The sequence below is a fragment of the Montipora foliosa genome, chromosome 7 (genome assembly GCF_036669935.1).
Source record: "Montipora foliosa isolate CH-2021 chromosome 7, ASM3666993v2, whole genome shotgun sequence".
NCBI lineage: Eukaryota > Metazoa > Cnidaria > Anthozoa > Scleractinia > Acroporidae > Montipora > Montipora foliosa.
In genome coordinates this window covers 1,932,156-1,956,428 of record NC_090875.1, presented here as the reverse complement: position 1 = coordinate 1,956,428, position 24,273 = coordinate 1,932,156, and the positions used below count along the sequence as shown (strand labels likewise).

Sequence of the window (24,273 nt, the reverse complement as noted above, 5' to 3'; positions counted from 1 at the left end):
CTAGTCGTCTACCTGTCTCACCAATGTATAATTTACTGCATAACGTACAGGTTATGCAATAAATGACATTTGCGGAGGTACATGTGAAACGATCGGTGATCTTAACAGATCGCTTAGGTCCCGATATCTTGCTAGTGTTAACGATGAAAAGACAAGTTTTGCATCGTGAGCGCGCGCATTTGAAAGTGCCGGGTTGCTCGTTGGTTTTGAGCGCGCTTCTAACTAAAAAGTTGCCTACGTTTTTGTCGCGTTTGAATGAAATAAGTGGAGGTTGCGAAAAGATTCTACCAGTCTCGGGATCATTTTGGAGTAATTTAAAATTACTAAGAATGATGCTTTTGACTGCGTGATTATGAGGATGGAAAGTGAGGGTGAATGGAATTCTGTCATTCTTATCTTTCGGTGACGTTTGTAGTGACGACTGTCGATCAAATTGTTGGGCGCGATGATGGCCCGCTTTGACCACAGAGACAGGATAGCCACGTTTTTCGAAGAACTGGCACATCTCCTCTGATTTGCTGGAAAAATCGGAGTCATCACTACATAGACGTCGAAGTCTAAGAAATTGAGAATAAGGAATGGAGTTCTTGACATGTGATGGATGTGACGATGAATACAACAAATAACTGTGTGAATCAGTAGGTTTGTAGTGCACACTAGTACATAGCACGTTGCCTCTAATAGAAACTTTGATATCTAGGAAAGCCAATGAAGTTTCCGAAATTTCCCAGGTATATTTAAGAGCCGGATGAAAAGAGTTGATGGAGGTTATAAATTGATCGAGTTCTTCTCTGCTGGATGAAATAGCGCCGATGCAGTCGTCGATGTAGCGGCCGTAGAGTTCAGGTTTGGGGCCGTTGTACTGATTAAAAAATTGGTGTTCAACATATCCTACAAAAAGATTGGCATAGCTAGGTCCCATTCTTGTGCCCATCGCTACACCATTAATTTGTTTGTAATAGTTGCCGGCGAATGAAAAACAGTTAAGCGTTAAAACTAGTTCGGCAAGGCGGAGGAGCGTTTCCGAGCTAGGTTCTTTGACAGTGCGTTGATCGAAAAAGTGTTTAAGTGCTTGAAGACCTTCGCTGTTAGGAATGACTGTGTATAGAGATGTAATGTCCATGGTGAAAATAAGTTTGTCTTGGCCGGAGAAATTGAAATCGCGGAAAATTTGTAGTGCGTGTGTACTGTCTTTAATGTATGATGGCAAAGATTTGACGATAGGCGTCATAATCCTGTCTAAGTAGCTAGAAATGAGTTCGGTGGGGCAACTACAGGCAGAAACGATAGGTCGACCTGGGTTGTTGGGTTTGTGAATTTTAGGCAAGAAGTAAATGCACGAAGTTCTAGGGGTGTTGATGATGAGATTAGTGGCAGTGTCCGGTAATTCTTGATTAACTATAAGATTTTGAATGGTGTCTTTGACAAGTTTTTGATTGTTGGAAGTGAGATCTTTAGGGATTTTGGCATAAAACGAGGTATCCGAAAGTTGCCGCAAAGCTTCTTTTTGGTAAAGGTCGGACCGCCAAACAACTACCGCGCCGCCTTTGTCGGCCGATTTGACAACTATGTCGTTGCGTATACTAAGATTTTTAAGCGCCGCCCACTCTTCCGAGGAAAGGTTGGAAAATTTAGTGTTGCGATTGAATTTAAGTTTGTGAATGTCGTGACGGCATTTTTTGGTAAAAAAATCTAAAGAGGCAAATTGTCCCTCTGAGGGAGTCCATTTGGATTTGCGAACTAGAAGTGTTTCAAAAATATCTTTATTAGGAGTGTCCGAATCATCCTCTTTGTCGTGAAAAAAGGCTTTTAACTGAACGCGGCGAAGGAAGTTTTCAACATCTTGCTTAATAGAAAATTCGTTGGTGCGTTTGGTAATAGGGACAAAATTTAGGCCCTTACTGAAAACAGATTTCTCTGAGTCAGTAAGCGGAAGATTTTCTGGAATTGTAATTACGGTATTATGGCTATGCAATGTAGTGTCGTCGGTAATTGGCGGACCTATTAATTGTTGAAGTTTAAGAGTCTTGGTTTGGTGTAAATGGTCAAACAGTCCAGAATTAAGTTGTCGGATTTTAGCGCGAATCGATTGTACTAAAATTGCTGGACAGATTTTGGAAAGTTCGGAGCGGCAATGAAGAATTTGTTTATCAAGTGCGATTCGTTTTTGGCACATAGCTCTAATTGTGATCCTCATAATATTACGTGAAAAAGAAATTTGCGCACATCGAATTTGGTGAAGATACTGATTTGAGTGAGAGAATGTAGACGCATGAAAGTTTGAGCAAAAACCTTTAGGAATGACTTTAGAATTGAGGCAACGGCCGATGAAGTTGATGTGACTACAAAACCTAGTTTTGGCGAAAATGAGAGTGGCTAAACGGAAAGCTAAGTTACTGCTAAGTGTGGGAAAAGGAAAAAGATAACTTACGATTTCCTGGCGTAGCTCATTGGTGAGTTTCTTCAAGCTTGGCATCGTCGTCTTGGGTCTCCTGTTAGAAATCTGTGGATTAAAAAATCCAGACGAGTAATCAAGTCGCAGCTTAGCAGGCTTGCTTTTGCGGCGAGAGCGTTTGCGAGTGCGGACGAGAGTATTAGACATGGATGCGTGACTGGTAATGTGAGATGAAGTGTAGTTGCTCTTAGTAGTTATGTTAATAGGAGTTGTGTTGTTATCTGTAAGATTGTGTTGAGTGAGGACATTAGGTATGGTGGAAAGGTTAACCGTAACATTAGATGTAGTGTGGTTAGAAGCAGTATCTTGTGGAGGTATAACATTGTAGTTGGCTCGGTGTTGAATGAAGTGGCGGACGGGTGTAGTTTTCTTAGTGCGTCTTTTCTTGAGCAGAGACTCGAGCGATAAGGCCATCGAGTTCAGTAGAGGCGTATAATGGAAAAAGTTCTGAGGAGTAAGAGTTTCGAAGAAGTTCCATATGATTAGTTAGTTTCATATTTAAGGTGTTTATCTTATTTTTGCATTCTTTGATGAGAAGTTTCAGATGTTTGTGAGCAGCTTGATGAGAAATGTGTTTCCATTTGCGGTTGAACTGGTTGTTGGAGTGTAGTGGAAGTTTCCTTGGGTAGAGTGACGGTGGAATATAGTTGTTTTCTTTGAAGAATGTGTAATTGAGAAGGTGGTGGTTATCGCGCGTGAGCTTCAGCTGGATTCTTTTGGTTGTGTTAAACAGATTTGAGCAACGGGACTGTGTAGGTGGTGGATCCAAAAGCTGAGAATGTCTTGAGTTTGTGAGTGTTGAGGTGGGACCAGGGTTCCGTGATTGGCTACGCTACTATAGGACTATTATTAGTAGTCCTCGATTAGAGAAAAGCGTGACGCTTTCTTTCGTTTTATTCCCAAATAACTTTTTTTTGAAACTTGCATGTGCTAACTTTATTTTTGCCTTTTCTGTCCGACTAGTTGGGTGATACTAAAACAATTAGACCCTTCGCCCTCAAGGGCCACGGGTCAATAGCCCTTTCGGCTTCGCCTCATGGGCTATATTATCTGTTGTTAACATGACCGCACGGTCCACTTTCATACCAACTGACCAATAAAGTGTCGTCTTTAAAATAACCACTCAATGTGACACGGAACTCATAATATATTCTTATTATATAACTAGCTTTTTTGGGGGAGAGAAACGACCGCCGGAAATACGCCTGCGTTCGCAGGCTACGTGAGCGAGCAAGATGAACCGAATCCCGCGCTGTGATTGGCTACCCGAGCGGGCAAGATGGAGCTATACTGCCCGCTCGGAATTTCTCACTTGCTCCTGCAAGATATAATCCTTTTTTGATCTTTTATACCATACAATAAAGCCTTTATTGACCAAGCTTGTTCTGTCAAGATGGCTGGATATTGGCATGTTCTTTTTTTGCGTTTGAAAAACTGGGGCCAGGAGGTCAAGGGTTCAATTCCGGTCGGACCAACACTCAGAGTCTGTAAATAACTGAGAAGACAGTGCTGCGTTTGTGATAACATCTGGCAATGGTTAGACTTTCTAGCCTTCTCGGACCAGGACGAAAATTAGTAGACCCCATCTCACAACACTTGTTGGTTAATTCTGGGAGACGTTAAAGAGCCCAGACGCTGTTCGTGAAGAGTAGGGAATGGTGTTCTCAGTGCTGTGGTCAGGCCTCATTTCATTCATTCATAGGTTTGGTGAGATCGCTGATGGACTGATAGCGGCTGCCACCTGTGCCTGTTGTATGCTAATGTCCGATCTCACCCATAGATGGTTTGTTTGTAAAGCGCATTTAAATATGCAAATAGGAAATGTGCTAGATAAATTCATTACCATCGATAGTTGCTCGACAATAGGCGAAAGGACAACTGAAAATCAAAGTCCTGGACAGGTGTTCAACCTAGAACCTCAGCAAAACTAGTGGGACGGTCCACCCATTGAGCTAGTAACTAAGAACTAGGGACCTCAAAAGTTCGCAACGTACCATGGCCTCTGATTTTCAGTTGTCATTTCGTCCGTTGCTAAGTAACTAGTCTGTCATTCTTCCCACGGGCGCATTACACCTTTGAAGATCTATAACTGCAATTGAGTTTTCTTTTCCTAGCATCGGAATTAGGTATAAAGGTGGACGTTTTTTCAAGCCCACGCGCTTAGTACTCTTAACAGTACTGGTGTTTTTTTTTTTCGGTAAATACTAGTGAGCAGCACACAGCAACAGATCTTGCTGCTGTCGAAGCCGTGGTCGAAACGGTCGAAACAGTGGCCACTTTGTTGATAAAGTACCTCTTTCGAAAGCTGTTTTCTTGCAATATTCTTGTGTGGTTATTTGCCTGATTGAATGCAATTTTACTGCCTGAGGTCGCTCGCAGGACTGCTATTGCGTTGACGGTGGGTTGGGATAAAAGTTAAATCTTTGTCAACTGATTCTGATGTTGAATTGTGACCGTGGGCACATTTTATCCTGGAGTATTTGACTCAAATTGGTGGCTTCTGCCTTAGCGTTTTATTATACTAATAACAACCGAGAAATTGAAAAATGGCTCAAAATCGCGTCGGATCTGGAAATTATCCACACAAGAAGGAAGCTACCCACAATGGCAATAAGGTTAGGGTTTTTAACTGAAAATTTTTTCATATAATTATCTTCTTAAGCCTTTTATCGGGATTCCCATTCAAATCCTTATATTTTTGTAGGCACTGAGTTTGGGGCGCCTGTTATAGTTCTAGCTCGATGTAAACTGTTTTATCTTTTAAAACCTGTAATTGACAAGCTTATAACCCTAGATAGAATTTAAGAAAAGTGGGGCGAAATAAGTTGAAACCTCGTGTTTGTTTTGAAAGAAAGTAAGATCAAAGCTTTATACAGGGGCGGATCCATACCGGTTTCTACCGTTTTACGGAAATCGGTCCGGGAAACGGGAAAGGGGACTTTAGAGAGTTAAGATCCAAAAAAATTCCCAGTTAAGCATGCCCCTGGACCCCCTAGATCCACCCCGGTTATATTCTGTTTGGCCAAAATGTTTGTTATTTTTGGGATTCCTCACCTTTGCACACAAACGCCGATAACCTTTTGTTCTTGAGTTTTATGTGTTTTGCCGATAAACATGATAATAACCCCAACAACAACAACAAAATATGCAGAGTACTCATCTGGGGCGTTTGTTTGTTTCAGTAGAATCCGATGACACACCTGCGAAAGAAATAAAGGCAAAAATACGTTTAAAAAAATCGCGTAAGGATAGAGACACAACTGATTGCTTTTACGTCGTTGTTGACATTAGACTATTTCTAGAAAAGCACACAAATTTCTAACCTGAATCTTGCGTACTCTGCACTATGCCAAATTACATGGAAAGGTTACAATTATACAAACGTTGGCCGTGTAGCACTTATATTTTAAACAGAGTTAACTGAATAGAGTGTAAGGTGAAGTGCTAGATTTCTATCCCATATGATCCAGGTCAGCGTTACCCCTACTGATGCAAATGGGCCCACACAAGGACAGAGAAAAACTCTGACCAGGGTGGAAATTGAACCCACGACCTTCGAGTTAGATCTCCGCCGCTCTACCGACTGAGCTACAAGGTCAGACGGGAGCAGCCGTGGGAACTGAAGATGTTAAAGTCACGGCAATGAACATGTACATGTAAAAGGAAAGGTTACGTTTATACAACCGAAAGGTTGGTGGTTCAAGCCCACCCAGGGACGCTTAGTTTTGATTGGCATAGGCCCGCTGTAGGCAAACAAGTCAAGCTTGGCCATGACTACAGGACCAATCGGAAGATCACTTCGTCACCTTCGTCAAAGCGAGTCTATGTGTGAGGTCTTTGTCTTGAAAGCGATTTTTATTGATCTGTAGAGTGGATTAGGGGCGTTTTTCGGGACAACACTAACAGCTTTACAAAAATGGAGGAATCCACGTTTCCTGAAAAATCAACAGGTGGAGCTCATCCCGCCATGGGGCTCCATTTCTCTCACTTGCCATGAATGTCCCAGTGATTTTACACTCTCCAGGTGAACAGGAGTTCCCATCGTTGAACGAATAGAGACCTTGTTTAGAAGTTTACAGCGGATAAACTGCTCTTCATTCCAAGAAAAGACTCGCAGACAAGACATGATGAAACTTGGTAACAATACAACAGCCTGTCTGTGGAGATTTCGGTTTTGATCCCGGTACCTCTCGCATACGAAGTGGGCGCTATATATTCCTCGTTTCCCGAAACCATGCTGGGTAAGTGATAATTATGCGATTTGCACTTAAATGTTAGCCACCGCGATAGCCTTGAGCTTCTCATTTCCATCCTCTGTTTTTGCCTCGACACCTCGTCTTCTGTGATCAGATATATTATTGAAGAGAGCATCAAGTTGGAAGAAAGCTAAGGAGTAGGCACAAGAGTGACACCATCGACCAGCTATGGAAATGTCACAAGACCACTTGTGAACGCTTGATCTTATGAGTACGAGAGTTTCATGTCATCCAGCTCTACGGTTTAGAAGACAACTCGACCAGAAAGTGACCATCCTATGCTTGCTTCAAGTTTCTTAATTGGATCATGAACAACAACGGGAAGTTAGGTGTGACACAAACAGCGGTGATAAACATTGTATTCCAACGCATTTTTATAAAACTTGACGTTTCGTATGCTAGTCAACACACATACACATACACATACGAAACGTCAAGTTTTATGAAAATGCGTTGCAATACAATGTTTATCAGCGCTGTTTGTGTTATTTTCTTAATCAAGCTACGATGGCCTAAGAACAAGAGTTTATACGATAGGTGTGACACGTTTGTGGCTTTAATGTACTAATCATGCGCAAGGGTGAGACGAATTGGCCAAGCTTTCCAATTGATGAATAAATTTGATACGTTTACCTCCAATGGCAAAAGAAGAGTGTCCCGTATGTTGGGGTGTGATAATGACCGAAAGTTGTTGATCTATGAACATTGTTGGGTATATAAGGGCCTGTCCGGGAGTCGAACCCGGGACCTCTCGCACCCAAAGCGAGAATCATGCCACTAGACCAACAGGCCGTTGCAGAGAAAGCTGCCGTCACGCCCTCTGTGTTGCAAATTACTAGAGCGGGAGTTGCAAAATGCACTTTCCTTCTGTCCGTCTGGGTCTGACCATCGGTACCCGTTAAACGCGAATTGCCTCAACACAGCTACTTCAGTCACGTGGTCATTAACAAATGAGACAATTCAGACATAGCACACCACATTACGACCAGTGGAAGGGTTTCTTTCTTCGATTTGAAAACAGATGATCAATGGACTTTGGAGGATGCGGGACTGCAGGTAGTTGGGCTGGAATAAACAAGGTGTATCAGACTTCAAATAAGAAACCTCGAGTTATGGTCGTTTGGCTTCAGGTATAGGTTCCTTAAAAATGCATTTTGTTTTCGGCAGGACTTGAACCTGCGACCTTCCGCGTGTGAGGCGGACGTGATAACCACTACACTACGAAAACAAGCTCGACTATATGAAAGGTAAAAGATTTGCGCATTGTTAAGGAGTATGAAATTAAAAAGGATCACTGTGCTCTCAATTAATCCAAACTTCACAAGTGCACTCTTCTGATGTAAGGCTTTTCTTTTAAGAATGAGGAAATTCAGGCCTTGCGAAGAGCGTATTTAAAATCAGGCTTGCTTTTAAAAATTCTTTGTCTTTGGTGTGCGTGAAACTCGAAGATACTGCGGAATAGAGCAGTCACAAAATGGAACATTAAGATACTGGAGTGTAACTAAGTTGCACAGAATAAATGCTCTCAACGGTTACCATTAGTGGATCAAAGTCAAAGGAACGTTAAAAATTTCTTCAAAGACATTGTGGGCTGATTGTTTTGTCAACAACTGTTGGAAATAACGAAGCAAGTGAGGCATGAGTAGAAGGAAATCAAAGAATCGTTAACAACAGGTTCTGGACTGGTTGTTCTTTTTGTCAACACTGCTACTTTCATGTCTTAAAATGACAAATTGAAAATGGCCGCAAGAATTTAGAAAGCTCATCGCAGAGTCGTGGTCAAGATTGAGTGGACGTTTGTCCAATCTTGTCGTCGACCAAACGGTCAGACCTGTCTCTGTGGCGCAATCGGTTAGCGCGTTCGGCTGTTAACCGAAAGGTTGGTGGTTCAAGCCCACCCAGGGACGCTTAGTTTTGATTGGCATAGGCCAGTTGTAGGCAAACGAGTCAAGGTTGGCCATGACTAATAGGCCAATCGGAAGATCACTTCGTCACCTTCGTCAAAGCGAGTCTATGTGTGAGGTCTTTGCCTTGAAAGCGATTTTTATTGATCTGTAGAGTGGATTAGGGGCGTTTCCGGGCAACACTAACAGCTTTACAAAAATGTAGGAATCCACGTTTCCTGAAAAATCAACAGGTGGAGCTCATCCCGCCATGGGGCTCCATTTCTCTCACTTGCCATGAATGTCCCAGTGATTTTACACTCTCCAGGTGAACAGGAGTTCCCATCGTTGAACGAATAGAGACCTTGTTTAGAAGTTTACAGCGGATAAACTGCTCTTCATTCCAAGAAAAGACTCGCAGACAAGACATGATGAAACTTGGTAACAATACAACAGCCTGTCTGTGGAGATTTCGGTTTTGATCCCGGTACCTCTCGCATACGAAGTGGGCGCTATATATTCCTCGTTTCCCGAAACCATGCTGGGTAAGTGATAATTATGCGATTTGCACTTAAATGTTAGCCACCGCGATAGCCTTGAGCTTCTCATTTCCATCCTCTGTTTTTGCCTCGACACCTCGTCTTCTGTGATCAGATATATTATTGAAGAGAGCATCAAGTTGGAAGAAAGCTAAGGAGTAGGCACAAGAGTGACACCATCGACCAGCTATGGAAATGTCACAAGACCACTTGTGAACGCTTGATCTTATGAGTACGAGAGTTTCATGTCATCCAGCTCTACGGTTTAGAAGACAACTCGACCAGAAAGTGACCATCCTATGCTTGCTTCAAGTTTCTTAATTGGATCATGAACAACAACGGGAAGTTAGGTGTGACACAAACAGCGGTGATAAACATTGTATTCCAACGCATTTTTATAAAACTTGACGTTTCGTATGCTAGTCAACACACATACACATACACATACGAAACGTCAAGTTTTATGAAAATGCGTTGGAATACAATGTTTATCAGCGCTGTTTGTGTTATTTTCTTAATCAAGCTACGATGGCCTAAGAACAAGAGTTTATACGATAGGTGTGACACGTTTGTGGCTTTAATGTACTAATCATGCGCAAGGGTGAGACGAATTGGCCAAGCTTTCCAATTGATGAATAAATTTGATACGTTTACCTCCAATGGCAAAAGAAGAGTGTCCCGTATGTTGGGGCGTGATAATGACCGAAAGTTGTTGATCTATGAACATTGTTGGGTATATAAGGGCCTGTCCGGGAGTCGAACCCGGGACCTCTCGCACCCAAAGCGAGAATCATGCCACTAGACCAACAGGCCGTTGCAGAGAAAGCTGCCGTCACGCCCTCTGTGTTGCAAATTACTAGAGCGGGAGTTGCAAAATGCACTTTCCTTCTGTCCGTCTGGGTCTGACCATCGGTACCCGTTAAACGCGAATTGCCTCAACACAGCTACTTCAGTCACGTGGTCATTAACAAATGAGACAATTCAGACATAGCACACCACATTACGACCAGTGGAAGGGTTTCTTTCTTCGATTTGAAAACAGATGATCAATGGACTTTGGAGGATGCGGGACTGCAGGTAGTTGGGCTGGAATAAACAAGGTGTAGGAGACTTCAAATAAGAAACCTCGAGTTATGGTCGTTTGGCTTCAGGTATAGGTTCCTTAAAAATTCATTTTGTTTTCGGCAGGACTTGAACATGCGACAATCCGCGTGTGAGGCGGACGTGATAACCACTACACTACGAAAACAAGCTCGACTATATGAAAGGTAAAAGATTTGCGCATTGTTAAGGAGTATGAAATTAAAAAGGATCACTGTGCTCTCAATTAATCCAAACTTCACAAGTGCACTCTTCTGATGTAAGGCTTTTCTTTTAAGAATGAGGAAATTCAGGCCTTGCGAAGAGCGTATTTAAAATCAGGCTTGCTTTTAAAAATTCTTTGTCTTTGGTGTGCGTGAAACTCGAAGATACTGCGGAATAGAGCAGTCACAAAATAAAACATTAAGATACTGGAGTGTAACTAAGTTGCACAGAATAAATGCTCTCAACGGTTACCATTAGTGGATCAAAGTCAAAGGAACGTTAAAAATTTCTTCAAAGACATTGTGGGCTGATTGTTTTGTCAACAACTGTTGGAAATAACGAAGCAAGTGAGGCATGAGTAGAAGGAAATCAAAGAATCGTTAACAACAGGTTCTGGACTGGTTGTTCTTTTTGTCAACACTGCTACTTTCATGTCTTAAAATGACAAATTGAAAATGGCCGCAAGAATTTAGAAAGCTCATCGCAGAGTCGTGGTCAAGATTGAGTGGACGTTTGTCCAATCTTGTCGTCGACCAAACGGTCAGACCTGTCTCTGTGGCGCAATCGGTTAGCGCGTTCGGCTGTTAACCGAAAGGTTGGTGGTTCAAGCCCACCCAGGGACGCTTAGTTTTGATTGGCATAGGCCAGTTGTAGGCAAACGAGTCAAGGTTGGCCATGACTAATAGGCCAATCGGAAGATCACTTCGTCACCTTCGTCAAAGCGAGTCTATGTGTGAGGTCTTTGCCTTGAAAGCGATTTTTATTGATCTGTAGAGTGGATTAGGGGCGTTTCCGGGCAACACTAACAGCTTTACAAAAATGTAGGAATCCACGTTTCCTGAAAAATCAACAGGTGGAGCTCATCCCGCCATGGGGCTCCATTTCTCTCACTTGCCATGAATGTCCCAGTGATTTTACACTCTCCAGGTGAACAGGAGTTCCCATCGTTGAACGAATAGAGACCTTGTTTAGAAGTTTACAGCGGATAAACTGCTCTTCATTCCAAGAAAAGACTCGCAGACAAGACATGATGAAACTTGGTAACAATCCAACAGCCTGTCTGTGGAGATTTCGGTTTTGATCCCGGTACCTCTCGCATACGAAGTGGGCGCTATATATTCCTCGTTTCCCGAAACCATGCTGGGTAAGTGATAATTATGCGATTTGCACTTAAATGTTAGCCACCGCGATAGCCTTGAGCTTCTCATTTCCATCCTCTGTTTTTGCCTCGACACCTCGTCTTCTGTGATCAGATATATTATTGAAGAGAGCATCAAGTTGGAAGAAAGCTAAGGAGTAGGCACAAGAGTGACACCATCGACCAGCTATGGAAATGTCACAAGACCACTTGTGAACGCTTGATCTTATGAGTACGAGAGTTTCATGTCATCCAGCTCTACGGTTTAGAAGACAACTCGACCAGAAAGTGACCATCCTATGCTTGCTTCAAGTTTCTTAATTGGATCATGAACAACAACGGGAAGTTAGGTGTGACACAAACAGCGGTGATAAACATTGTATTCCAACGCATTTTTATAAAACTTGACGTTTCGTATGCTAGTCAACACACATACACATACACATACGAAACGTCAAGTTTTATGAAAATGCGTTGCAATACAATGTTTATCAGCGCTGTTTGTGTTATTTTCTTAATCAAGCTACGATGGCCTAAGAACAAGAGTTTATACGATAGGTGTGACACGTTTGTGGCTTTAATGTACTAATCATGCGCAAGGGTGAGACGAATTGGCCAAGCTTTCCAATTGATGAATAAATTTGATACGTTTACCTCCAATGGCAAAAGAAGAGTGTCCCGTATGTTGGGGCGTGATAATGACCGAAAGTTGTTGATCTATGAACATTGTTGGGTATATAAGGGCCTGTCCGGGAGTCGAACCCGGGACCTCTCGCACCCAAAGCGAGAATCATGCCACTAGACCAACAGGCCGTTGCAGAGAAAGCTGCCGTCACGCCCTCTGTGTTGCAAATTACTAGAGCGGGAGTTGCAAAATGCACTTTCCTTCTGTCCGTCTGGGTCTGACCATCGGTACCCGTTAAACGCGAATTGCCTCAACACAGCTACTTCAGTCACGTGGTCATTAACAAATGAGACAATTCAGACATAGCACACCACATTACGACCAGTGGAAGGGTTTCTTTCTTCGATTTGAAAACAGATGATCAATGGACTTTGGAGGATGCGGGACTGCAGGTAGTTGGGCTGGAATAAACAAGGTGTAGGAGACTTCAAATAAGAAACCTCGAGTTATGGTCGTTTGGCTTCAGGTATAGGTTCCTTAAAAATTCATTTTGTTTTCGGCAGGACTTGAACATGCGACAATCCGCGTGTGAGGCGGACGTGATAACCACTACACTACGAAAACAAGCTCGACTATATGAAAGGTAAAAGATTTGCGCATTGTTAAGGAGTATGAAATTAAAAAGGATCACTGTGCTCTCAATTAATCCAAACTTCACAAGTGCACTCTTCTGATGTAAGGCTTTTCTTTTAAGAATGAGGAAATTCAGGCCTTGCGAAGAGCGTATTTAAAATCAGGCTTGCTTTTAAAAATTCTTTGTCTTTGGTGTGCGTGAAACTCGAAGATACTGCGGAATAGAGCAGTCACAAAATAAAACATTAAGATACTGGAGTGTAACTAAGTTGCACAGAATAAATGCTCTCAACGGTTACCATTAGTGGATCAAAGTCAAAGGAACGTTAAAAATTTCTTCAAAGACATTGTGGGCTGATTGTTTTGTCAACAACTGTTGGAAATAACGAAGCAAGTGAGGCATGAGTAGAAGGAAATCAAAGAATCGTTAACAACAGGTTCTGGACTGGTTGTTCTTTTTGTCAACACTGCTACTTTCATGTCTTAAAATGACAAATTGAAAATGGCCGCAAGAATTTAGAAAGCTCATCGCAGAGTCGTGGTCAAGATTGAGTGGACGTTTGTCCAATCTTGTCGTCGACCAAACGGTCAGACCTGTCTCTGTGGCGCAATCGGTTAGCGCGTTCGGCTGTTAACCGAAAGGTTGGTGGTTCAAGCCCACCCAGGGACGCTTAGTTTTGATTGGCATAGGCCAGTTGTAGGCAAACGAGTCAAGGTTGGCCATGACTAATAGGCCAATCGGAAGATCACTTCGTCACCTTCGTCAAAGCGAGTCTATGTGTGAGGTCTTTGCCTTGAAAGCGATTTTTATTGATCTGTAGAGTGGATTAGGGGCGTTTCCGGGCAACACTAACAGCTTTACAAAAATGTAGGAATCCACGTTTCCTGAAAAATCAACAGGTGGAGCTCATCCCGCCATGGGGCTCCATTTCTCTCACTTGCCATGAATGTCCCAGTGATTTTACACTCTCCAGGTGAACAGGAGTTCCCATCGTTGAACGAATAGAGACCTTGTTTAGAAGTTTACAGCGGATAAACTGCTCTTCATTCCAAGAAAAGACTCGCAGACAAGACATGATGAAACTTGGTAACAATACAACAGCCTGTCTGTGGAGATTTCGGTTTTGATCCCGGTACCTCTCGCATACGAAGTGGGCGCTATATATTCCTCGTTTCCCGAAACCATGCTGGTAAGTGATAATTATGCGATTTGCACTTAAATGTTAGCCACCGCGATAGCCTTGAGCTTCTCATTTCCATCCTCTGTTTTTGCCTCGACACCTCGTCTTCTGTGATCAGATATATTATTGAAGAGAGCATCAAGTTGGAAGAAAGCTAAGGAGTAGGCACAAGAGTGACACCATCGACCAGCTATGGAAATGTCACAAGACCACTTGTGAACGCTTGATCTTATGAGTACGAGAGTTTCATGTCATCCAGCTCTACGGTTTAGAAGACAACTAGACCAGAAAGTGACCATCCTATGCTTGCTTCAAGTTTCTTAATTGGATCATGAACAACAACGGGAGGTTAGGTGTGACACACAAACAGCGGTGATAAACATTGTATTCCAACGCATTTTTATAAAACTTGACGTTTCGTATGCTAGTCAACACACATACACATACACATACGAAACGTCAAGTTTTATGAAAATGCGTTGGAATACAATGTTTATCAGCGCTGTTTGTGTTATTTTCTTAATCAAGCTACGATGGCCTAAGAACAAGAGTTTATACGATAGGTGTGACACGTTTGTGGCTTTAATGTACTAATCATGCGCAAGGGTGAGACGAATTGGCCAAGCTTTCCAATTGATGAATAAATTTGATACGTTTACCTCCAATGGCAAAAGAAGAGTGTCCCGTATGTTGGGGCGTGATAATGACCGAAAGTTGTTGATCTATGAACATTGTTGGGTATATAAGGGCCTGTCCGGGAGTCGAACCCGGGACCTCTCGCACCCAAAGCGAGAATCATGCCACTAGACCAACAGGCCGTTGCAGAGAAAGCTGCCGTCACGCCCTCTGTGTTGCAAATTACTAGAGCGGGAGTTGCAAAATGCACTTTCCTTCTGTCCGTCTGGGTCTGACCATCGGTACCCGTTAAACGCGAATTGCCTCAACACAGCTACTTCAGTCACGTGGTCATTAACAAATGAGACAATTCAGACATAGCACACCACATTACGACCAGTGGAAGGGTTTCTTTCTTCGATTTGAAAACAGATGATCAATGGACTTTGGAGGATGCGGGACTGCAGGTAGTTGGGCTGGAATAAACAAGGTGTAGCAGACTTCAAATAAGAAACCTCGAGTTATGGTCGTTTGGCTTCAGGTATAGGTTCCTTAAAAATGCATTTTGTTTTCGGCAGGACTTGAACCTGCGACCTTCCGCGTGTGAGGCGGACGTGATAACCACTACACTACGAAAACAAGCTCGACTATATGAAAGGTAAAAGATTTGCGCATTGTTAAGGAGTATGAAATTAAAAAGGATCACTGTGCTCTCAATTAATCCAAACTTCACAAGTGCACTCTTCTGATGTAAGGCTTTTCTTTTAAGAATGAGGAAATTCAGGCCTTGCGAAGAGCGTATTTAAAATCAGGCTTGCTTTTAAAAATTCTTTGTCTTTGGTGTGTGTGAAACTCGAAGATACTGCGGAATAGAGCAGTCACAAAATGGAACATTAAGATACTGGAGTGTAACTAAGTTGCACAGAATAAATGCTCTCAACGGTTACCATTAGTGGATCAAAGTCAAAGGAACGTTAAAAATTTCTTCAAAGACATTGTGGGCTGATTGTTTTGTCGACAACTGTTGGAAATAACGAAGCAAGTGAGGCATGAGTAGAAGGAAATCAAAGAATCGTTAACAACAGGTTCTGGACTGGTTGTTCTTTTTGTCAACACTGCTACTTTCATGTCTTAAAATGACAAATTGAAAATGGCCGCAAGAATTTAGAAAGCTCATCGCAGAGTCGTGGTCAAGATTGAGTGGACGTTTGTCCAATCTTGTCGTCGACCAAACGGTCAGACCTGTCTCTGTGGCGCAATCGGTTAGCGCGTTCGGCTGTTAACCGAAAGGTTGGTGGTTCAAGCCCACCCAGGGACGCTTAGTTTTGATTGGCATAGGCCAGTTGTAGGCAAACGAGTCAAGGTTGGCCATGACTAATAGGCCAATCGGAAGATCACTTCGTCACCTTCGTCAAAGCGAGTCTATGTGTGAGGTCTTTGCCTTGAAAGCGATTTTTATTGATCTGTAGAGTGGATTAGGGGCGTTTCCGGGCAACACTAACAGCTTTACAAAAATGTAGGAATCCACGTTTCCTGAAAAATCAACAGGTGGAGCTCATCCCGCCATGGGGCTCCATTTCTCTCACTTGCCATGAATGTCCCAGTGATTTTACACTCTCCAGGTGAACAGGAGTTCCCATCGTTGAACGAATAGAGACCTTGTTTAGAAGTTTACAGCGGATAAACTGCTCTTCATTCCAAGAAAAGACTCGCAGACAAGACATGATTAAACTTGGTAACAATACAACAGCCTGTCTGTGGAGATTTCGGTTTTGATCCCGGTACCTCTCGCATACGAAGTGGGCGCTATATATTCCTCGTTTCCCGAAACCATGCTTGGTAAGTGATAATTATGCGATTTGCACTTAAATGTTAGCCACCGCGATAGCCTTGAGCTTCTCATTTCCATCCTCTGTTTTTGCCTCGACACCTCGTCTTCTGTGATCAGATATATTATTGAAGAGAGCATCAAGTTGGAAGAAAGCTAAGGAGTAGGCACAAGAGTGACACCATCGACCAGCTATGGAAATGTCACAAGACCACTTGTGAACGCTTGATCTTATGAGTACGAGAGTTTCATGTCATCCAGCTCTACGGTTTAGAAGACAACTAGACCAGAAAGTGACCATCCTATGCTTGCTTCAAGTTTCTTAATTGGATCATGAACAACAACGGGAAGTTAGGTGTGACACAAACAGCGGTGATAAACATTGTATTCCAACGCATTTTTATAAAACTTGACGTTTCGTATGCTAGTCAACACACATACACATACACATACGAAACGTCAAGTTTTATGAAAATGCGTTGGAATACAATGTTTATCAGCGCTGTTTGTGTTATTTTCTTAATCAAGCTACGATGGCCTAAGAACAAGAGTTTATACGATAGGTGTGACACGTTTGTGGCTTTAATGTACTAATCATGCGCAAGGGTGAGACGAATTGGCCAAGCTTTCCAATTGATGAATAAATTTGATACGTTTACCTCCAATGGCAAAAGAAGAGTGTCCCGTATGTTGGGGCGTGATAATGACCGAAAGTTGTTGATCTATGAACATTGTTGGGTATATAAGGGCCTGTCCGGGAGTCGAACCCGGGACCTCTCGCACCCAAAGCGAGAATCATGCCACTAGACCAACAGGCCGTTGCAGAGAAAGCTGCCGTCACGCCCTCTGTGTTGCAAATTACTAGAGCGGGAGTTGCAAAATGCACTTTCCTTCTGTCCGTCTGGGTCTGACCATCGGTACCCGTTAAACGCGAATTGCCTCAACACAGCTACTTCAGTCACGTGGTCATTAACAAATGAGACAATTCAGACATAGCACACCACATTACGACCAGTGGAAGGGTTTCTTTCTTCGATTTGAAAACAGATGATCAATGGACTTTGGAGGATGCGGGACTGCAGGTAGTTGGGCTGGAATAAACAAGGTGTAGCAGACTTCAAATAAGAAACCTCGAGTTATGGTCGTTTGGCTTCAGGTATAGGTTCCTTAAAAATGCATTTTGTTTTCGGCAGGACTTGAACCTGCGACCTTCCGCGTGTGAGGCGGACGTGATAACCACTACACTACGAAAACAAGCTCGACTATATGAAAGGTAAAAGATTTGCGCATTGTTAAGGAGTATGAAATTAAAAAGGATCACTGTGCTCTCAATTAATCCAAACTTCACAAGTGCACTCTTCTGATGTAAGGCTTTTCTTTTAAGAATGAGGAAATTCAGGCCTTGCGAAGAGCGTATTTAAAATCAGGCTTGCTTTTAAGAATTCTTTGTCTTTGGTGTGTGTGAAACTCGAAGATACTGCGGAATAGAGCAGTCACAAAATGGAACATTAAGATACTGGAGTGTAACTAAGTTGCACAGAATAAATGCTCTCAACGGTTACCATTAGTGGATCAAAGTCAAAGGAACGTTAAAAATTTCTTCAAAGACATTGTGGGCTGATTGTTTTGTCGACAACTGTTGGAAATAACGAAGCAAGTGAGGCATGAGTAGAAGGAAATCAAAGAATCGTTAACAACAGGTTCTGGACTGGTTGTTCTTTTTGTCAACACTGCTACTTTCATGTCTTAAAATGACAAATTGAAAATGGCCGCAAGAATTTAGAAAGCTCATCGCAGAGTCGTGGTCAAGATTGAGTGGACGTTTGTGCAATCTTGTCGTCGACCAAACGGTCAGACCTGTCTCTGTGGCGCAATCGGTTAGCGCGTTCGGCTGTTAACCGAAAGGTTGGTGGTTCAAGCCCACCCAGGGACGCTTAGTTTTGATTGGCATAGGCCAGTTGTAGGCAAACGAGTCAAGGTTGGCCATGACTAATAGGCCAATCGGAAGATCACTTCGTCACCTTCGTCAAAGCGAGTCTATGTGTGAGGTCTTTGCCTTGAAAGCGATTTTTATTGATCTGTAGAGTGGATTAGGGGCGTTTCCGGGCAACACTAACAGCTTTACAAAAATGTAGGAATCCACGTTTCCTGAAAAATCAACAGGTGGAGCTCATCCCGCCATGGGGCTCCATTTCTCTCACTTGCCATGAATGTCCCAGTGATTTTACACTCTCCAGGTGAACAGGAGTTCCCATCGTTGAACGAATAGAGACCTTGTTTAGAAGTTTACAGCGGATAAACTGCTCTTCATTCCAAGAAAAGACTCGCAGACAAGACATGATTAAACTTGGTAACAATACAACAGCCTGTCTGTGGAGATTTCGGTTTTGATCCCGGTACCTCTCGCATACGAAGTGGGCGCTATATATTCCTCGTTTCCCGAAACCATGCTTGGTAAGTGATAATTATGCGATTTGCACTTAAATGTTAGCCACCGCGATAGCCTTGAGCTTCTCATTTCCATCCTCTGTTTTTGCCTCGACACCTCGTCTTCTGTGATCAGATATATTATTGAAGAGAGCATCAAGTTGGAAGAAAGCTAAGGAGTAGGCACAAGAGTGACACCATCGACCAGCTATGGAAATGTCACAAGACCACTTGTGAACGCTTGATCTTATGAGTACGAGAGTTTCATGTCATCCAGCTCTACGGTTTAGAAGACAACTAGACCAGAAAGTGACCATCCTATGCTTGCTTCAAGTTTCTTAATTGGATCATGAACAACAACGGGAAGTTAGGTGTGACACAAACAGCGGTGATAAACATTGTATTCCAACGCATTTTTATAAAACTTGACGTTTCGTATGCTAGTCAACACACATACACATACACATACGAAACGTCAAGTTTTATGAAAATGCGTTGGAATACAATGTTTATCAGCGCTGTTTGTGTTATTTTCTTAATCAAGCTACGATGGCCTAAGAACAAGAGTTTATACGATAGGTGTGACACGTTTGTGGCTTTAATGTACTAATCATGCGCAAGGGTGAGACGAATTGGCCAAGCTTTCCAATTGATGAATAAATTTGATACGTTTACCTCCAATGGCAAAAGAAGAGTGTCCCGTATGTTGGGGCGTGATAATGACCGAAAGTTGTTGATCTATGAACATTGTTGGGTATATAAGGGCCTGTCCGGGAGTCGAACCCGGGACCTCTCGCACCCAAAGCGAGAATCATGCCACTAGACCAACAGGCCGTTGCAGAGAAAGCTGCCGTCACGCCCTCTGTGTTGCAAATTACTAGAGCGGGAGTTGCAAAATGCACTTTCCTTCTGTCCGTCTGGGTCTTACCATCGGTACCCGTTAAACGCGAATTGCCTCAACACAGCTACTTCAGTCACGTGGTCATTAACAAATGAGACAATTCAGACATAGCACACCACATTACGACCAGTGGAAGGGTTTCTTTCTTCGATTTGAAAACAGATGATCAATGGACTTTGGAGGATGCGGGACTGCAGGTAGTTGGGCTGGAATAAACAAGGTGTAGCAGACTTCAAATAAGAAACCTCGAGTTATGGTCGTTTGGCTTCAGGTATAGGTTCCTTAAAAATGCATTTTGTTTTCGGCAGGACTTGAACCTTCGACCTTCCGCGTGTGAGGCGGACGTGATAACCACTACACTACGAAAACAAGCTCGACTATAAGAAAGGTAAAAGATTTGCGCATTGTTAAGGAGTATGAAATTAAAAAGGATCACTGTGCTCTCAATTAATCCAAACTTCACAAGTGCACTCTTCTGATGTAAGGCTTTTCTTTTAAGAATGAGGAAATTCAGGCCTTGCGAAGAGCGTATTTAAAATCAGGCTTGCTTTTAAGAATTCTTTGTCTTTGGTGTGTGTGAAACTCGAAGATACTGCGGAATAGAGCAGTCACAAAATGGAACATTAAGATACTGGAGTGTAACTAAGTTGCACAGAATAAATGCTCTCAACGGTTACCATTAGTGGATCAAAGTCAAAGGAACGTTAAAAATTTCTTCAAAGACATTGTGGGCTGATTGTTTTGTCGACAACTGTTGGAAATAACGAAGCAAGTGAGGCATGAGTAGAAGGAAATCAAAGAATCGTTAACAACAGGTTCTGGACTGGTTGTTCTTTTTGTCAACACTGCTACTTTCATGTCTTAAAATGACAAATTGAAAATGGCCGCAAGAATTTAGAAAGCTCATCGCAGAGTCGTGGTCAAGATTGAGTGGACGTTTGTGCAATCTTGTCGTCGACCAAACGGTCAGACCTGTCTCTGTGGCGCAATCGGTTAGCGCGTTCGGCTGTTAACCGAAAGGTTGGTGGTTCAAGCCCACCCAGGGACGCTTAGTTTTGATTGGCATAGGCCAGTTGTAGGCAAACGAGTCAAGGTTGGCCATGACTAATAGGCCAATCGGAAGATCACTTCGTCACCTTCGTCAAAGCGAGTCTATGTGTGAGGTCTTTGCCTTGAAAGCGATTTTTATTGATCTGTAGAGTGGATTAGGGGCGTTTCCGGGCAACACTAACAGCTTTACAAAAATGTAGGAATCCACGTTTCCTGAAAAATCAACAGGTGGAGCTCATCCCGCCATGGGGCTCCATTTCTCTCACTTGCCATGAATGTCCCAGTGATTTTACACTCTCCAGGTGAACAGGAGTTCCCATCGTTGAACGAATAGAGACCTTGTTTAGAAGTTTACAGCGGATAAACTGCTCTTCATTCCAAGAAAAGACTCGCAGACAAGACATGATTAAACTTGGTAACAATACAACAGCCTGTCTGTGGAGATTTCGGTTTTGATCCCGGTACCTCTCGCATACGAAGTGGGCGCTATATATTCCTCGTTTCCCGAAACCATGCTTGGTAAGTGATAATTATGCGATTTGCACTTAAATGTTAGCCACCGCGATAGCCTTGAGCTTCTCATTTCCATCCTCTGTTTTTGCCTCGACACCTCGTCTTCTGTGATCAGATATATTATTGAAGAGAGCATCAAGTTGGAAGAAAGCTAAGGAGTAGGCACAAGAGTGACACCATCGACCAGCTATGGAAATGTCACAAGACCACTTGTGAACGCTTGATCTTATGAGTACGAGAGTTTCATGTCATCCAGCTCTACGGTTTAGAAGACAACTAGACCAGAAAGTGACCATCCTATGCTTGCTTCAAGTTTCTTAATTGGATCATGAACAACAACGGGAGGTTAGGTGTGACACACAAACAGCGGTGATAAACATTGTATTCCAACGCATTTTTATAAAACTTGACGTTTCGTATGCTAGTCAACACACATACACATACACATACGAAACGTCAAGTTTTATGAAAATGCGTTGGAATACAATGTTTATCAGCGCTGTTTGTGTTATTTTCTTAATCAAGCTACGATGGCCTAAGAACAAGAGTTTATACGATAGGTGTGACACGTTTGTGGCTTTAATGTACTAATCATGCGCAAGGGTGAGACGAATTGGCCAAGCTTTCCAATTGATGAATAAATTTGATACGTTTACTTCCAATGGCAAAAGAAGAGTGTCCCGTATGTTGGGGCGTGATAATGACCGAAAGTTGTTGATCTATGAACATTGTTGGGTATATAAGGGCCTGTCCGGGAGTCGAACCCGGGACCTCTCGCACCCAAAGCGAGAATCATGCCACTAGACCAACAGGCCGTTGCAGAGAAAGCTGCCGTCACGCCCTCTGTGTTGCAAATTACTAGAGCGGGAGTTGCAAAATGCACTTTCCTTCTGTCCGTCTGGGTCTGACCATCGGTACCCGTTAAACGCGAATTGCCTCAACACAGCTACTTCAGTCACGTGGTCATTAACAAATGAGACAATTCAGACATAGCACACCACATTACGACCAGTGGAAGGGTTTCTTTCTTCGATTTGAAAACAGATGATCAATGGACTTTGGAGGATGCGGGACTGCAGGTAGTTGGGCTGGAATAAACAAGGTGTAGCAGACTTCAAATAAGAAACCTCGAGTTATGGTCGTTTGGCTTCAGGTATAGGTTCCTTAAAAATGCATTTTGTTTTCGGCAGGACTTGAACCTTGACGCCCTCTGTGTTGCAAATTACTAGAGCGGGAGTTGCAAAATGCACTTTCCTTCTGTCCGTCTGGGTCTGACCATCGGTACCCGTTAAACGCGAATTGCCTCAACACAGCTACTTCAGTCACGTGGTCATTAACAAATGAGACAATTCAGACATAGCACACCACATTACGACCAGTGGAAGGGTTTCTTTCTTCGATTTGAAAACAGATGATCAATGGACTTTGGAGGATGCGGGACTGCAGGTAGTTGGGCTGGAATAAACAAGGTGTAGCAGACTTCAAATAAGAAACCTCGAGTTATGGTCGTTTGGCTTCAGGTATAGGTTCCTTAAAAATGCATTTTGTTTTCGGCAGGACTTGAACCTGCGACCTTCCGCGTGTGAGGCGGACGTGATAACCACTACACTACGAAAACAAGCTCGACTATATGAAAGGTAAAAGATTTGCGCATTGTTAAGGAGTATGAAATTAAAAAGGATCACTGTGCTCTCAATTAATCCAAACTTCACAAGTGCACTCTTCTGATGTAAGGCTTTTCTTTTAAGAATGAGGAAATTCAGGCCTTGCGAAGAGCGTATTTAAAATCAGGCTTGCTTTTAAAAATTCTTTGTCTTTGGTGTGTGTGAAACTCGAAGATACTGCGGAATAGAGCAGTCACAAAATGGAACATTAAGATACTGGAGTGTAACTAAGTTGCACAGAACAAATGCTCTCAACGGTTACCATTAGTGGATCAAAGTCAAAGGAACGTTAAAAATTTCTTCAAAGACATTGTGGGCTGATTGTTTTGTCGACAACTGTTGGAAATAACGAAGCAAGTGAGGCATGAGTAGAAGGAAATCAAAGAATCGTTAACAACAGGTTCTGGACTGGTTGTTCTTTTTGTCAACACTGCTACTTTCATGTCTTAAAATGACAAATTGAAAATGGCCGCAAGAATTTAGAAAGCTCATCGCAGAGTCGTGGTCAAGATTGAGTGGACGTTTGTCCAATCTTGTCGTCGACCAAACGGTCAGACCTGTCTCTGTGGCGCAATCGGTTAGCGCGTTCGGCTGTTAACCGAAAGGTTGGTGGTTCAAGCCCACCCAGGGACGCTTAGTTTTGATTGGCATAGGCCAGTTGTAGGCAAACGAGTCAAGGTTGGCCATGACTAATAGGCCAATCGGAAGATCACTTCGTCACCTTCGTCAAAGCGAGTCTATGTGTGAGGTCTTTGCCTTGAAAGCGATTTTTATTGATCTGTAGAGTGGATTAGGGGCGTTTCCGGGCAACACTAACAGCTTTACAAAAATGTAGGAATCCACGTTTCCTGAAAAATCAACAGGTGGAGCTCATCCCGCCATGGGGCTCCATTTCTCTCACTTGCCATGAATGTCCCAGTGATTTTACACTCTCCAGGTGAACAGGAGTTCCCATCGTTGAACGAATAGAGACCTTGTTTAGAAGTTTACAGCGGATAAACTGCTCTTCATTCCAAGAAAAGACTCGCAGACAAGACATGATTAAACTTGGTAACAATACAACAGCCTGTCTGTGGAGATTTCGGTTTTGATCCCGGTACCTCTCGCATACGAAGTGGGCGCTATATATTCCTCGTTTCCCGAAACCATGCTTGGTAAGTGATAATTATGCGATTTGCACTTAAATGTTAGCCACCGCGATAGCCTTGAGCTTCTCATTTCCATCCTTGTTTTTTGCCTCGACACCTCGTCTTCTGTGAT

At 42.9% G+C, this 24,273-nt stretch overlaps 21 non-coding genes across 21 annotated transcripts; 7 read left to right on the top strand and 14 right to left on the bottom strand.

Annotated features, from left to right (window-relative positions):
* Positions 1 to 7,431: 7,431 nt before the first annotated feature.
* On the bottom strand, positions 7,432 to 7,503 carry Trnap-ugg (transfer RNA proline (anticodon UGG)). Its single transcript has one exon. It is a non-coding gene; the product is annotated as a tRNA-Pro (tRNA).
* A 363-nt stretch (positions 7,504 to 7,866) lies between these two features.
* Positions 7,867 to 7,939, bottom strand: Trnav-cac (transfer RNA valine (anticodon CAC)). Its single transcript has one exon. It is a non-coding gene; the product is annotated as a tRNA-Val (tRNA).
* A 605-nt stretch (positions 7,940 to 8,544) lies between these two features.
* Trnan-guu (transfer RNA asparagine (anticodon GUU)) lies at positions 8,545 to 8,618 on the top strand. Its single transcript has one exon. It is a non-coding gene; the product is annotated as a tRNA-Asn (tRNA).
* A 1,256-nt stretch (positions 8,619 to 9,874) lies between these two features.
* Positions 9,875 to 9,946, bottom strand: Trnap-ugg (transfer RNA proline (anticodon UGG)). Its single transcript has one exon. It is a non-coding gene; the product is annotated as a tRNA-Pro (tRNA).
* Positions 9,947 to 10,309: 363 nt separating this feature from the next.
* On the bottom strand, positions 10,310 to 10,382 carry Trnav-cac (transfer RNA valine (anticodon CAC)). Its single transcript has one exon. It is a non-coding gene; the product is annotated as a tRNA-Val (tRNA).
* A 605-nt stretch (positions 10,383 to 10,987) lies between these two features.
* Positions 10,988 to 11,061, top strand: Trnan-guu (transfer RNA asparagine (anticodon GUU)). Its single transcript has one exon. It is a non-coding gene; the product is annotated as a tRNA-Asn (tRNA).
* A 1,256-nt stretch (positions 11,062 to 12,317) lies between these two features.
* Trnap-ugg (transfer RNA proline (anticodon UGG)) lies at positions 12,318 to 12,389 on the bottom strand. The gene has a single exon. It is a non-coding gene; the product is annotated as a tRNA-Pro (tRNA).
* A 363-nt stretch (positions 12,390 to 12,752) lies between these two features.
* On the bottom strand, positions 12,753 to 12,825 carry Trnav-cac (transfer RNA valine (anticodon CAC)). The gene has a single exon. It is a non-coding gene; the product is annotated as a tRNA-Val (tRNA).
* A 605-nt stretch (positions 12,826 to 13,430) lies between these two features.
* Trnan-guu (transfer RNA asparagine (anticodon GUU)) lies at positions 13,431 to 13,504 on the top strand. The gene has a single exon. It is a non-coding gene; the product is annotated as a tRNA-Asn (tRNA).
* A 1,257-nt stretch (positions 13,505 to 14,761) lies between these two features.
* On the bottom strand, positions 14,762 to 14,833 carry Trnap-ugg (transfer RNA proline (anticodon UGG)). The gene has a single exon. It is a non-coding gene; the product is annotated as a tRNA-Pro (tRNA).
* A 363-nt stretch (positions 14,834 to 15,196) lies between these two features.
* Trnav-cac (transfer RNA valine (anticodon CAC)) lies at positions 15,197 to 15,269 on the bottom strand. Its single transcript has one exon. It is a non-coding gene; the product is annotated as a tRNA-Val (tRNA).
* A 605-nt stretch (positions 15,270 to 15,874) lies between these two features.
* Trnan-guu (transfer RNA asparagine (anticodon GUU)) lies at positions 15,875 to 15,948 on the top strand. The gene has a single exon. It is a non-coding gene; the product is annotated as a tRNA-Asn (tRNA).
* A 1,256-nt stretch (positions 15,949 to 17,204) lies between these two features.
* Trnap-ugg (transfer RNA proline (anticodon UGG)) lies at positions 17,205 to 17,276 on the bottom strand. Its single transcript has one exon. It is a non-coding gene; the product is annotated as a tRNA-Pro (tRNA).
* Positions 17,277 to 17,639: 363 nt separating this feature from the next.
* On the bottom strand, positions 17,640 to 17,712 carry Trnav-cac (transfer RNA valine (anticodon CAC)). The gene has a single exon. It is a non-coding gene; the product is annotated as a tRNA-Val (tRNA).
* Positions 17,713 to 18,317: 605 nt separating this feature from the next.
* Positions 18,318 to 18,391, top strand: Trnan-guu (transfer RNA asparagine (anticodon GUU)). Its single transcript has one exon. It is a non-coding gene; the product is annotated as a tRNA-Asn (tRNA).
* Positions 18,392 to 19,647: 1,256 nt separating this feature from the next.
* On the bottom strand, positions 19,648 to 19,719 carry Trnap-ugg (transfer RNA proline (anticodon UGG)). Its single transcript has one exon. It is a non-coding gene; the product is annotated as a tRNA-Pro (tRNA).
* A 363-nt stretch (positions 19,720 to 20,082) lies between these two features.
* On the bottom strand, positions 20,083 to 20,155 carry Trnav-cac (transfer RNA valine (anticodon CAC)). The gene has a single exon. It is a non-coding gene; the product is annotated as a tRNA-Val (tRNA).
* Positions 20,156 to 20,760: 605 nt separating this feature from the next.
* Positions 20,761 to 20,834, top strand: Trnan-guu (transfer RNA asparagine (anticodon GUU)). The gene has a single exon. It is a non-coding gene; the product is annotated as a tRNA-Asn (tRNA).
* Positions 20,835 to 22,092: 1,258 nt separating this feature from the next.
* On the bottom strand, positions 22,093 to 22,164 carry Trnap-ugg (transfer RNA proline (anticodon UGG)). Its single transcript has one exon. It is a non-coding gene; the product is annotated as a tRNA-Pro (tRNA).
* A 730-nt stretch (positions 22,165 to 22,894) lies between these two features.
* Positions 22,895 to 22,967, bottom strand: Trnav-cac (transfer RNA valine (anticodon CAC)). The gene has a single exon. It is a non-coding gene; the product is annotated as a tRNA-Val (tRNA).
* Positions 22,968 to 23,572: 605 nt separating this feature from the next.
* Trnan-guu (transfer RNA asparagine (anticodon GUU)) lies at positions 23,573 to 23,646 on the top strand. The gene has a single exon. It is a non-coding gene; the product is annotated as a tRNA-Asn (tRNA).
* The last annotated feature ends 627 nt before the right edge of the window (positions 23,647 to 24,273 follow it).